We start from the raw sequence: 13,021 nt of genomic DNA on the forward strand, positions 1-13,021 counted from the left end.
AGTAGTGTGTGGGACTTTCTCTATTAGTCCATCTATACTCACCTCCATCAGGTTGCAAACTGAATATATTTTTTTCTGCATCTACCTCTGAAAAAATATTGGGCTTCTAGCTGTGTGTGGGACTTGTTCTATTAATGCATCTATACAGACCTCCATCAGGTTGCAAACTGAATATATTTTTTTTCTGCATCTACCTCTGAAAAAATATTGGGCTTCTAGCTGTGTGTGGGACTTGTTCTATTAATCCATCTATACAGACCTCCATCAGGTTGCAAACTGAATATAATTTTTTTCTGCATCTAGCTCTGAAAAAATAGTTGGCCTTCTAGCAGTGTGTGGGACTTTCTCTATTAGTCCATCTATACTGACCTCCATCAGGTTGCAAATTAAAAATAATTTTTATCTGCATCTAGCTCTGAAAAAATATTTGGCCTTCTAGCAGTGTGTGGGACTTTTTCTATTAGTCTATCTATACTGACCTCCATCAGGTTGCAAATTAAAAAGAATTTTTATCTGCATCTACCTCTGAAAAAATATTTGGGCTTCTAGCTGTGTGTGGGACTTGTTCTATTAGTCCATCTATACTGACCTCCATCAGGTTGCAAACTGAATATAATTTTTTTCTGCATCTAGCTCTGAAAAAATATTTGGCCTTCTAGTAGTGTGTGGGACTTTCTCTATTAGTCCATCTATACTGACCTCCATCAGGTTGCAAATTAAAAATAATTTTTATCTGCATCTAGCTCTGAAAAAATATTTGGCCTTCTAGCAGTGTGTGGGACTTTCTCTATTAGTCCATCTATACTGACCTCCATCAGGTTGCAAATTAAAAATAATTTTTATCTGCATCTACCTCTGAAAAAATATTTGGGCTTCTAGCTGTGTGTGGGACTTGTTCTATTAGTCCATCTATACTGATCTCCATCAGGTTGCAAACTGAATATAATTTTTTTCTGCATCTAGCTCTGAAAAAATATTTGGCCTTCTAGCAGTGTGTGGGACTTTCTCTATTAGTCCATCTATACTGACCTCCATCAGGTTGCAAATTAAAAGCAATTTTTATCTGCATCTAGCTCTTAAAAAATATTTGGCCTTCTAGCAGTGTGTGGGACTTTCTCTATTAGTCCATCTATACTGACCTCCATCAGGTTGCAAATTAAAAATAATTTTTATCTGCATCTACCTCTGAAAAAATATTGGCTTCTAGCTGTGTGTGGGACTTGTTCTATTAATACATCTATACAGACCTCCATCAGGTTGCAAACTGAATATAATTTTTTTCTGCATCTAGCTCTGAAAAAATATTTGGCCTTCTAGTAGTGTGTGGGACTTTCTCTATTAGTCCATCTATACTGACCTCCATCAGGTTGCAAATTAAAAATATTTTTTTTTGTGCATCTACCTCTGAAAAAATATTGGCTTCTAGCTGTGTGTGGGACTTGTTCTATTAATACATCTATACAGACCTCCATCAGGTTGCAAACTGAATATAATTTTTTTCTGCATCTACCTCTGAAAAAATCTTTGGGCTTCTAGCTGTGTGTGGGACTTGTTCTATTAGTCCATCTATACTGACCTCCATCAGGTTGCAAACTGAATATAATTTTTTTCTGCATCTAGCTCTGAAAAAATATTTGGCCTTCTAGCAGTGTGTGGGACTTGTTCTATTAGTCCACCTATTCTGACCTCCATCAGGTTGCAAATTAAAAATAATTTTTTGTCTGCATCTAGCTCTGAAAAAATATTTGGCCTTCTAGCTGTGTGTGGGACTTTCTCTATTAGTCCATCTATACTGACCTCCATCAGGTTGCAAACTGAATATATTTATTTTCTGCATCTACCTCTGAAAAAATATTTGGGCTTCTAGCTGTGTGTGGGACTTGTTCTATTAGTCCATCTATACTGACCTCCATCAGGTTGCAAACTGAATATAATTTTTTTCTGCATCTAGCTCTGAAAAAATATTTGGCCTTCTAGCAGTGTGTGGGACTTGTTCTATTAGTCCACCTATACTGACCTCCATCAGGTTGCAAATTAAAAATAATTTTTTGTCTGCATCTAGCTCTGAAAAAATATTTGGCCTTCTAGCAGTGTGTGGGACTTTCTCTATTAGTCCATCTATACTGACCTCCATCAGGTTGCAAATTAAAAATAATTTTTATCTGCATCTCCCTCTGAAAAAATATTTGGGCTTCTAGCTGTGTGTGGGACTTGTTCTATTAGTCCATCTATACTGACCTCCATCAGGTTGCAAACTGAATATAATTTTTTTCTGCATCTAGCTCTGAAAAAATATTTGGCCTTCTAGCAGTGTGTGGGACTTTCTCTATTAGTCCATCTATACTGACCTCCATCAGGTTGCAAACTGAATATATTTTTTTTCTGCATCTACCTCTGAAAAAATATTGGGCTTCTAGCTGTGTGTGGGACTTGTTCTATTAATCCATCTATACAGACCTGCATCAGGTTGCAAACTGAATATATTTTTTTTCTGCATCTACCTCTGAAAAAATATTGGGCTTCTAGCTGTGTGTGGGACTTGTTCTATTAATCCATCTATACAGACCTCCATCAGGTTGCAAACTGAATATAATTTTTTTCTGCATCTAGCTCTGAAAAAATAGTTGGCCTTCTAGCAGTGTGTGGGACTTTCTCTATTAGTCCATCTATACTGACCTCCATCAGGTTGCAAATTAAAAATAATTTTTATCTGCATCTAGCTCTGAAAAAATATTTGGCCTTCTAGCAGTGTGTGGGACTTTCTCTATTAGTCCATCTATACTGACCTCCATCAGGTTGCAAATTAAAAATAGTTTTTATCTGCATCTACCTCTGAAAAAATATTTGGGCTTCTAGCTGTGTGTGGGACTTGTTCTATTAGTCCATCTATACAGACCTCCATCAGGTTGCAAACTGAATATAATTTTTTTCTGCATCTAGCTCTGAAAAAATATTTGGCCTTCTAGCAGTGTGTGGGACTTGTTCTATTAGTCCACCTATACTGACCTCCATCAGGTTGCAAATTAAAAATAATTTTTTGTCTGCATCTAGCTCTGAAAAAATATTTGGCCTTCTAGCTGTGTGTGGGACTTTCTCTATTAGTCCATCTATACTGACCTCCATCAGGTTGCAAACTGAATATATTTATTTTCTGCATCTACCTCTGAAAAAATATTTGGGTTTCTAGCTGTGTGTGGGACTTGTTCTATTAGTCCATCTATACTGACCTCCAGCAGGTTGCAAACTGAATATAATTTTTTTCTGCATCTAGCTCTGAAAAAATATTTGGCCTTCTAGCAGTGTGTGGGACTTGTTCTATTAGTCCACCTATACTGACCTCCATCAGGTTGCAAATTAAAAATAATTTTTTGTCTGCATCTAGCTCTGAAAAAATATTTGGCCTTCTAGCAGTGTGTGGGACTTTCTCTATTAGTCCATCTATACTGACCTCCATCAGGTTGCAAACTGAATATATTTTTTTTCTGCATCTACCTCTGAAAAAATATTGGGCTTCTAGCTGTGTGTGGGACTTGTTCTATTAATCCATCTATACAGACCTCCATCAGGTTGCAAACTGAATATATTTTTTTTCTGCATCTACCTCTGAAAAAATATTGGGCTTCTAGCTGTGTGTGGGACTTGTTCTATTAATCCATCTATACAGACCTCCATCAGGTTGCAAACTGAATATAATTTTTTTCTGCATCTAGCTCTGAAAAAATAGTTGGCCTTCTAGCAGTGTGTGGGACTTTCTCTATTAGTCCATCTATACTGACCTTCATCAGGTTGCAAATTAAAAATAATTTTTATCTGCATCTAGCTCTGAAAAAATATTTGGCCTTCTAGCAGTGTGTGGGACTTTCTCTATTAGTCCATCTATACTGACCTCCATCAGGTTGCAAATTAAAAATAGTTTTTATCTGCATCTACCTCTGAAAAAATATTTGGGCTTCTAGCTGTGTGTGGGACTTGTTCTATTAGTCCATCTATACTGACCTCCATCAGGTTGCAAACTGAATATAATTTTTTTCTGCATCTAGCTCTGAAAAAATATTTGGCCTTCTAGTAGTGTGTGGGACTTTCTCTATTAGTCGATCTATACTGACCTCCATCAGGTTGCAAATTAAAAATAATTTTTATCTGCATCTAGCTCTGAAAAAATATTTGGCCTTCTAGCAGTGTGTGGGACTTTCTCTATTAGTCCATCTATACTGACCTCCATCAGGTTGCAAATTAAAAATAATTTTTATCTGCATCTACCTCTGAAAAAATATTTGGGCTTCTAGCTGTGTGTGGGACTTGTTCTATTAGTCCATCTATACTGACCTCCATCAGGTTGCAAACTGAATATAATTTTTTTCTGCATCTAGCTCTGAAAAAATATCTGGCCTTCTAGCAGTGTGTGGGACTTTCTCTATTAGTCCATCTATACTGACCTCCATCAGGTTGCAAATTAAAAATAATTTTTATCTGCATCTAGCTCTGAAAAAATATTTGGCCTTCTATCAGTGTGTGGGACTTTCTCTATTAGTCCATCTATACTGACCTCCATCAGGTTGCAAATTAAAAATAATTTTTATCTGCATCTAGATCTGAAAAAATATTTGGCCTTCTAGCAGTGTGTGGGACTTTCTCTATTAGTCCATCTATACTGACCTCCATCAGGTTGCAAATTAAAAATATTTTTTTTTCTGCATCTACCTCTGAAAAAATATTGGCTTCTAGCTGTGTGTGGGACTTGTTCTATTAATACATCTATACAGACCTCCATCAGGTTGCAAACTGAATATAATTTTTTTCTGCATCTACCTCTGAAAAAATATTTGGGCTTCTAGCTGTGTGTGGGACTCGTTCTATTAGTCCATCTATACTGACCTCCATCAGGTTGCAAACTGAATATAATTTTTTTCTGCATCTAGCTCTGAAAAAATATTTGGCCTTCTAGCAGTGTGTGGGACTTGTTCTATTAGTCCACCTATACTGACCTCCATCAGGTTGCAAATTAAAAATAATTTTTTTGTCTGCATCTAGCTCTGAAAAAATATTTGGACTTCTAGCTGTGTGTGGGACTTTCTCTATTAGTCCATCTATACTGACCTCCATCAGGTTGCAAACTGAATATATATATTTTCTGCATCTACCTCTGAAAAAATATTTGGGCTTCTAGCTGTGTGTGGGACTTGTTCTATTAGTCCATCTATACTGACCTCCATCAGGTTGCAAACTGAATATAATTTTTTTCTGCATCTAACTCTGAAAAAATATTTGGCCTTCTAGCAGTGTGTGGGACTTTCTCTATTAGTCCATCTATACTGACCTCCATCAGGTTGCAAATTAAAAATAATTTTTATCTGCATCTACCTCTGAAAAAATATTTGGGCTTCTAGCTGTGTGTGGGACTTGTTCTATTAGTCCATCTATACTGACCTCCATCAGGTTGCAAATTGAATATAATTTTTTTCTGCATCTAGCTCTGAAAAAATATTTGGCCTTCTAGCAGTGTGTGGGACTTTCTCTATTAGTCCATCTATACTGACCTCCATCAGGTTGCAAATTAAAAATAGTTTTTATCTGCATCTACCTCTGAAAAAATATTTGGGCTTCTAGCTGTGTGTGGGACTTGTTCTATTAGTCCATCTATACAGACCTCCATCAGGTTGCAAACTGAATATAATTTTTTTCTGCATCTAGCTCTGAAAAAATATTTGGCCTTCTAGCAGTGTGTGGGACTTGTTCTATTAGTCCACCTATACTGACCTCCATCAGGTTGCAAATTAAAAATAATTTTTTGTCTGCATCTAGCTCTGAAAAAATATTTGGCCTTCTAGCTGTGTGTGGGACTTTCTCTATTAGTCCATCTATACTGACCTCCATCAGGTTGCAAACTGAATATATTTATTTTCTGCATCTACCTCTGAAAAAATATTTGGGTTTCTAGCTGTGTGTGGGACTTGTTCTATTAGTCCATCTATACTGACCTCCAGCAGGTTGCAAACTGAATATAATTTTTTTCTGCATCTAGCTCTGAAAAAATATTTGGCCTTCTAGCAGTGTGTGGGACTTGTTCTATTAGTCCACCTATACTGACCTCCATCAGGTTGCAAATTAAAAATAATTTTTTGTCTGCATCTAGCTCTGAAAAAATATTTGGCCTTCTAGCAGTGTGTGGGACTTTCTCTATTAGTCCATCTATACTGACCTCCATCAGGTTGCAAACTGAATATATTTTTTTTCTGCATCTACCTCTGAAAAAATATTGGGCTTCTAGCTGTGTGTGGGACTTGTTCTATTAATCCATCTATACAGACCTCCATCAGGTTGCAAACTGAATATATTTTTTTTCTGCATCTACCTCTGAAAAAATATTGGGCTTCTAGCTGTGTGTGGGACTTGTTCTATTAATCCATCTATACAGACCTCCATCAGGTTGCAAACTGAATATAATTTTTTTCTGCATCTAGCTCTGAAAAAATAGTTGGCCTTCTAGCAGTGTGTGGGACTTTCTCTATTAGTCCATCTATACTGACCTTCATCAGGTTGCAAATTAAAAATAATTTTTATCTGCATCTAGCTCTGAAAAAATATTTGGCCTTCTAGCAGTGTGTGGGACTTTCTCTATTAGTCCATCTATACTGACCTCCATCAGGTTGCAAATTAAAAATAGTTTTTATCTGCATCTACCTCTGAAAAAATATTTGGGCTTCTAGCTGTGTGTGGGACTTGTTCTATTAGTCCATCTATACTGACCTCCATCAGGTTGCAAACTGAATATAATTTTTTTCTGCATCTAGCTCTGAAAAAATATTTGGCCTTCTAGTAGTGTGTGGGACTTTCTCTATTAGTCGATCTATACTGACCTCCATCAGGTTGCAAATTAAAAATAATTTTTATCTGCATCTAGCTCTGAAAAAATATTTGGCCTTCTAGCAGTGTGTGGGACTTTCTCTATTAGTCCATCTATACTGACCTCCATCAGGTTGCAAATTAAAAATAATTTTTATCTGCATCTACCTCTGAAAAAATATTTGGGCTTCTAGCTGTGTGTGGGACTTGTTCTATTAGTCCATCTATACTGACCTCCATCAGGTTGCAAACTGAATATAATTTTTTTCTGCATCTAGCTCTGAAAAAATATCTGGCCTTCTAGCAGTGTGTGGGACTTTCTCTATTAGTCCATCTATACTGACCTCCATCAGGTTGCAAATTAAAAATAATTTTTATCTGCATCTAGCTCTGAAAAAATATTTGGCCTTCTATCAGTGTGTGGGACTTTCTCTATTAGTCCATCTATACTGACCTCCATCAGGTTGCAAATTAAAAATAATTTTTATCTGCATCTAGATCTGAAAAAATATTTGGCCTTCTAGCAGTGTGTGGGACTTTCTCTATTAGTCCATCTATACTGACCTCCATCAGGTTGCAAATTAAAAATATTTTTTTTTCTGCATCTACCTCTGAAAAAATATTGGCTTCTAGCTGTGTGTGGGACTTGTTCTATTAATACATCTATACAGACCTCCATCAGGTTGCAAACTGAATACAATTTTTTTCTGCATCTACCTCTGAAAAAATATTTGGGCTTCTAGCTGTGTGTGGGACTCGTTCTATTAGTCCATCTATACTGACCTCCATCAGGTTGCAAACTGAATATAATTTTTTTCTGCATCTAGCTCTGAAAAAATATTTGGCCTTCTAGCAGTGTGTGGGACTTGTTCTATTAGTCCACCTATACTGACCTCCATCAGGTTGCAAATTAAAAATAATTTTTTTGTCTGCATCTAGCTCTGAAAAAATATTTGGACTTCTAGCTGTGTGTGGGACTTTCTCTATTAGTCCATCTATACTGACCTCCATCAGGTTGCAAACTGAATATATATATTTTCTGCATCTACCTCTGAAAAAATATTTGGGCTTCTAGCTGTGTGTGGGACTTGTTCTATTAGTCCATCTATACTGACCTCCATCAGGTTGCAAACTGAATATAATTTTTTTCTGCATCTAACTCTGAAAAAATATTTGGCCTTCTAGCAGTGTGTGGGACTTTCTCTATTAGTCCATCTATACTGACCTCCATCAGGTTGCAAATTAAAAATAATTTTTATCTGCATCTACCTCTGAAAAAATATTTGGGCTTCTAGCTGTGTGTGGGACTTGTTCTATTAGTCCATCTATACTGACCTCCATCAGGTTGCAAATTGAATATAATTTTTTTCTGCATCTAGCTCAGAAAAAATATTTGGGCTTCTAGCAGTGTGTGGGACTTGTTCTATTAGTCCATCTATACTGACCTCCATCAGGTTGCAAACTGAATATAATTTTTTTCTGCATCTAGCTCTGAAAAAATATTTGGCCTTCTAGCAGTGTGTGGGACTTTCTCTATTAGTCCATCTATACTGACCTCCATCAGGTTGCAAATTAAAAATAATTTTTATCTGCATCTACCTCTGAAAAAATATTTGGGCTTCTAGCTGTGTGTGGGACTTGTTCTATTAGTCCATCTATACTGACCTCCATCAGGTTGCAAACTGAATATAATTTTTTTCTGCATCTAGCTCTGAAAAAATATTTGGCCTTCTAGCAGTGTGTGGGACTTTCTCTATTAGTCCATCTTTACTGACCTCCATCAGGTTGCAAACTGAATATATTTTTTTTCTGCATCTACCTCTGAAAAAATATTGGGCTTCTAGCTGTGTGTGGGACTTGTTCTATTAATCCATCTATACAGACCTCCATCAGGTTGCAAACTGAATATATTTTTTTTCTGCATCTACCTCTGAAAAAATATTGGGCTTCTAGCTGTGTGTGGGACTTGTTCTATTAATCCATCTATACAGACCTCCATCAGGTTGCAAACTGAATATAATTTTTTTCTGCATCTAGCTCTGAAAAAATAGTTGGCCTTCTAGCAGTGTGTGGGACTTTCTCTATTAGTCCATCTATACTGACCTCCATCAGGTTGCAAATTAAAAATAATTTTTATCTGCATCTAGCTCTGAAAAAATATTTGGCCTTCTAGCAGTGTGTGGGACTTTCTCTATTAGTCCATCTATACTGACCTCCATCAGGTTGCAAATTAAAAATAATTTTTATCTGCATCTACCTCTGAAAAAATATTTGGGCTTCTAGCTGTTTGTGGGACTTGTTCTATTAGTCCATCTATACTGACCTCCATCAGGTTGCAAACTGAATATAATTTTTTTCTGCATCTAGCTCTGAAAAAATATTTGGCCTTCTAGTAGTGTGTGGGACTTTCTCTATTAGTCCATCTATACTGACCTCCATCAGGTTGCAAATTAAAAATAATTTTTATCTGCATCTAGCTCTGAAAAAATATTTGGCCTTCTAGCAGTGTGTGGGACTTTCTCTATTAGTCCATCTATACTGACCTGCATCAGGTTGCAAATTAAAAATAATTTTTATCTGCATCTACCTCTGAAAAAATATTTGGGCTTCTAGCTGTGTGTGGGACTTGTTCTATTAGTCCATCTATACTGACCTCCATCAGGTTGCAAACTGAATATAATTTTTTTCTGCATCTAGCTCTGAAAAAATATTTGGCCTTCTAGCAGTGTGTGGGACTTTCTCTATTAGTCCATCTATACTGACCTCCATCAGGTTGCAAATTAAAAATAATTTTTATCTGCATCTAGCTCTGAAAAAATATTTGGCCTTCTAGCAGTGTGTGGGACTTTCTCTATTAGTCCATCTATACTGACCTCCATCAGGTTGCAAATTAAAAATATTTTTTTTTCTGCATCTACCTCTGAAAAAATATTGGCTTCTAGCTGTGTGTGGGACTTGTTCTATTAATACATCTATACAGACCTCCATCAGGTTGCAAACTGAATATAATTTTTTTCTGCATCTACCTCTGAAAAAATATTTGGGCTTCTAGCTGTGTGTGGGACTTGTTCTATTAGTCCATCTATACTGACCTCCATCAGGTTGCAAACTGAATATAATTTTTTTCTGCATCTAGCTCTGAAAAAATATTTGGCCTTCTAGCAGTGTGTGGGACTTGTTCTATTAGTCCACCTATACTGACCTCCATCAGGTTGCAAATTAAAAATAATTTTTTTGTCTGCATCTAGCTCTGAAAAAATATTTGGACTTCTAGCTGTGTGTGGGACTTTCTCTATTAGTCCATCTATACTGACCTCCATCAGGTTGCAAACTGAATATATATATTTTCTGCATCTACCTCTGAAAAAATATTTGGGCTTCTAGCTGTGTGTGGGACTTGTTCTATTAGTCCATCTATACTGACCTCCATCAGGTTGCAAACTGAATATAATTTTTTTCTGCATCTAGCTCTGAAAAAATATTTGGCCTTCTAGCAGTGTGTGGGACTTTCTCTATTAGTCCATCTATACTGACCTCCATCAGGTTGCAAATTAAAAATAATTTTTATCTGCATCTACCTCTGAAAAAATATTTGGGCTTCTAGCTGTGTGTGGGACTTGTTCTATTAGTCCATCTATACTGACCTCCATCAGGTTGCAAATTGAATATAATTTTTTTCTGCATCTAGCTCTGAAAAAATATTTGGGCTTCTAGCAGTGTGTGGGACTTGTTCTATTAGTCCATCTATACTGACCTCCATCAGGTTGCAAACTGAATATAATTTTTTTCTGCATCTAGCTCTGAAAAAATATTTGGCCTTCTAGCAGTGTGTGGGACTTTCTCTATTAGTCCATCTATACTGAACTCCATCAGGTTGCAAATTAAAAATAATTTTTATCTGCATCTACCTCTGAAAAAATATTTGGGCTTCTAGCTGTGTGTGGGACTTGTTCTATTAGTCCATCTATACTGACCTCCATCAGGTTGCAAACTGAATATAATTTTTTTCTGCATCTAGCTCTGAAAAAATATTTGGCCTTCTAGCAGTGTGTGGGACTTTCTCTATTAGTCCATCTTTACTGACCTCCATCAGGTTGCAAACTGAATATATTTTTTTTCTGCATCTACCTCTGAAAAAATATTGGGCTTCTAGCTGTGTGTGGGACTTGTTCTATTAATCCATCTATACAGACCTCCATCAGGTTGCAAACTGAATATATTTTTTTTCTGCATCTACCTCTGAAAAAATATTGGGCTTCTAGCTGTGTGTGGGACTTGTTCTATTAATCCATCTATACAGACCTCCATCAGGTTGCAAACTGAATATAATTTTTTTCTGCATCTAGCTCTGAAAAAATAGTTGGCCTTCTAGCAGTGTGTGGGACTTTCTCTATTAGTCCATCTATACTGACCTCCATCAGGTTGCAAATTAAAAATAATTTTTATCTGCATCTAGCTCTGAAAAAATATTTGGCCTTCTAGCAGTGTGTGGGACTTTCTCTATTAGTCCATCTATACTGACCTCCATCAGGTTGCAAATTAAAAATAATTTTTATCTGCATCTACCTCTGAAAAAATATTTGGGCTTCTAGCTGTTTGTGGGACTTGTTCTATTAGTCCATCTATACTGACCTCCATCAGGTTGCAAACTGAATATAATTTTTTTCTGCATCTAGCTCTGAAAAAATATTTGGCCTTCTAGTAGTGTGTGGGACTTTCTCTATTAGTCCATCTATACTGACCTCCATCAGGTTGCAAATTAAAAATAATTTTTATCTGCATCTAGCTCTGAAAAAATATTTGGCCTTCTAGCAGTGTGTGGGACTTTCTCTATTAGTCCATCTATACTGACCTGCATCAGGTTGCAAATTAAAAATAATTTTTATCTGCATCTACCTCTGAAAAAATATTTGGGCTTCTAGCTGTGTGTGGGACTTGTTCTATTAGTCCATCTATACTGACCTCCATCAGGTTGCAAACTGAATATAATTTTTTTCTGCATCTAGCTCTGAAAAAATATTTGGCCTTCTAGCAGTGTGTGGGACTTTCTCGATTAGTCCATCTATACTGACCTCCATCAGGTTGCAAATTAAAAATAATTTTTATCTGCATCTTGCTCTGAAAAAATATTTGGCCTTCTAGCAGTGTGTGGGACTTTCTCTATTAGTCCATCTATACTGACCTCCATCAGGTTGCAAATTAAAAATAATTTTTATCTGCATCTAGATCTGAAAAAATATTTGGCCTTCTAGCAGTGTGTGGGACTTTCTCTATTAGTCCATCTATACTGACCTCCATCAGGTTGTAAATTAAAAATAATTTTTATCTGCATCTACCTCTGAAAAAATATTTGGGCTTCTAGCTGTGTGTGGGACTTGTTCTATTAGTCCATCTATACTGACCTCCATCAGGTTGCAAACTGAATATAATTTTTTTCTGCATCTAGCTCTGAAAAAATATTTGGCCTTCTAGCAGTGTGTGGGACTTTCTCTATTAGTCCATCTATACTGACCTCCATCAGGTTGCAAACTGAATATATTTTTTTTCTGCATCTACCTCTGAAAAAATATTGGGCTTCTAGCTGTGTGTGGGACTTGTTCTATTAATCCATCTATAGAGACCTCCATCAGGTTGCAAACTGAATATATTTATTTTCTGCATCTACCTCTGAAAAAATATTGGGCTTCTAGCTGTGTGTGGGACTTGTTCTATTAGTCCATCTATACTGACCTCCATCAGGTTGCAAACTGAATATAATTTTTTTCTGCATCTAGCTCTGAAAAAATATTTGGCCTTCTAGTAGAGTGTGGGACTTTCTCTATTAGTCCATCTATACTGACCTCCATCAGGTTGCAAATTAAAAATAATTTTTATCTGCATCTAGCTCTGAAAAAATATTTGGCCTTCTAGCAGTGTGTGGGACTTTCTCTATTAGTCCATCTATACTGACCTCCATCAGGTTGCAAATTAAAAATAATTTTTATCTGCATCTACCTCTGAAAAAATATTTGGGCTTCTAGCTGTGTGTGGGACTTGTTCTATTAGTCCATCTATACTGACCTCCATCAGGTTGCAAACTGAATATAATTTTTTTCTGCATCTAGCTCTGAAAAAATATTTGGCCTTCTAGCAGTGTGTGGGACTTTCTCTATTAGTCCATCTATACTGACCTCCATCA

Source organism: Phyllobates terribilis, unplaced genomic scaffold, assembly GCF_046119375.1.
Source record: "Phyllobates terribilis strain yellow unplaced genomic scaffold, ASM4611937v1 Scaffold_12__6_contigs__length_324123572, whole genome shotgun sequence".
Taxonomy (NCBI): domain Eukaryota; kingdom Metazoa; phylum Chordata; class Amphibia; order Anura; family Dendrobatidae; genus Phyllobates; species Phyllobates terribilis.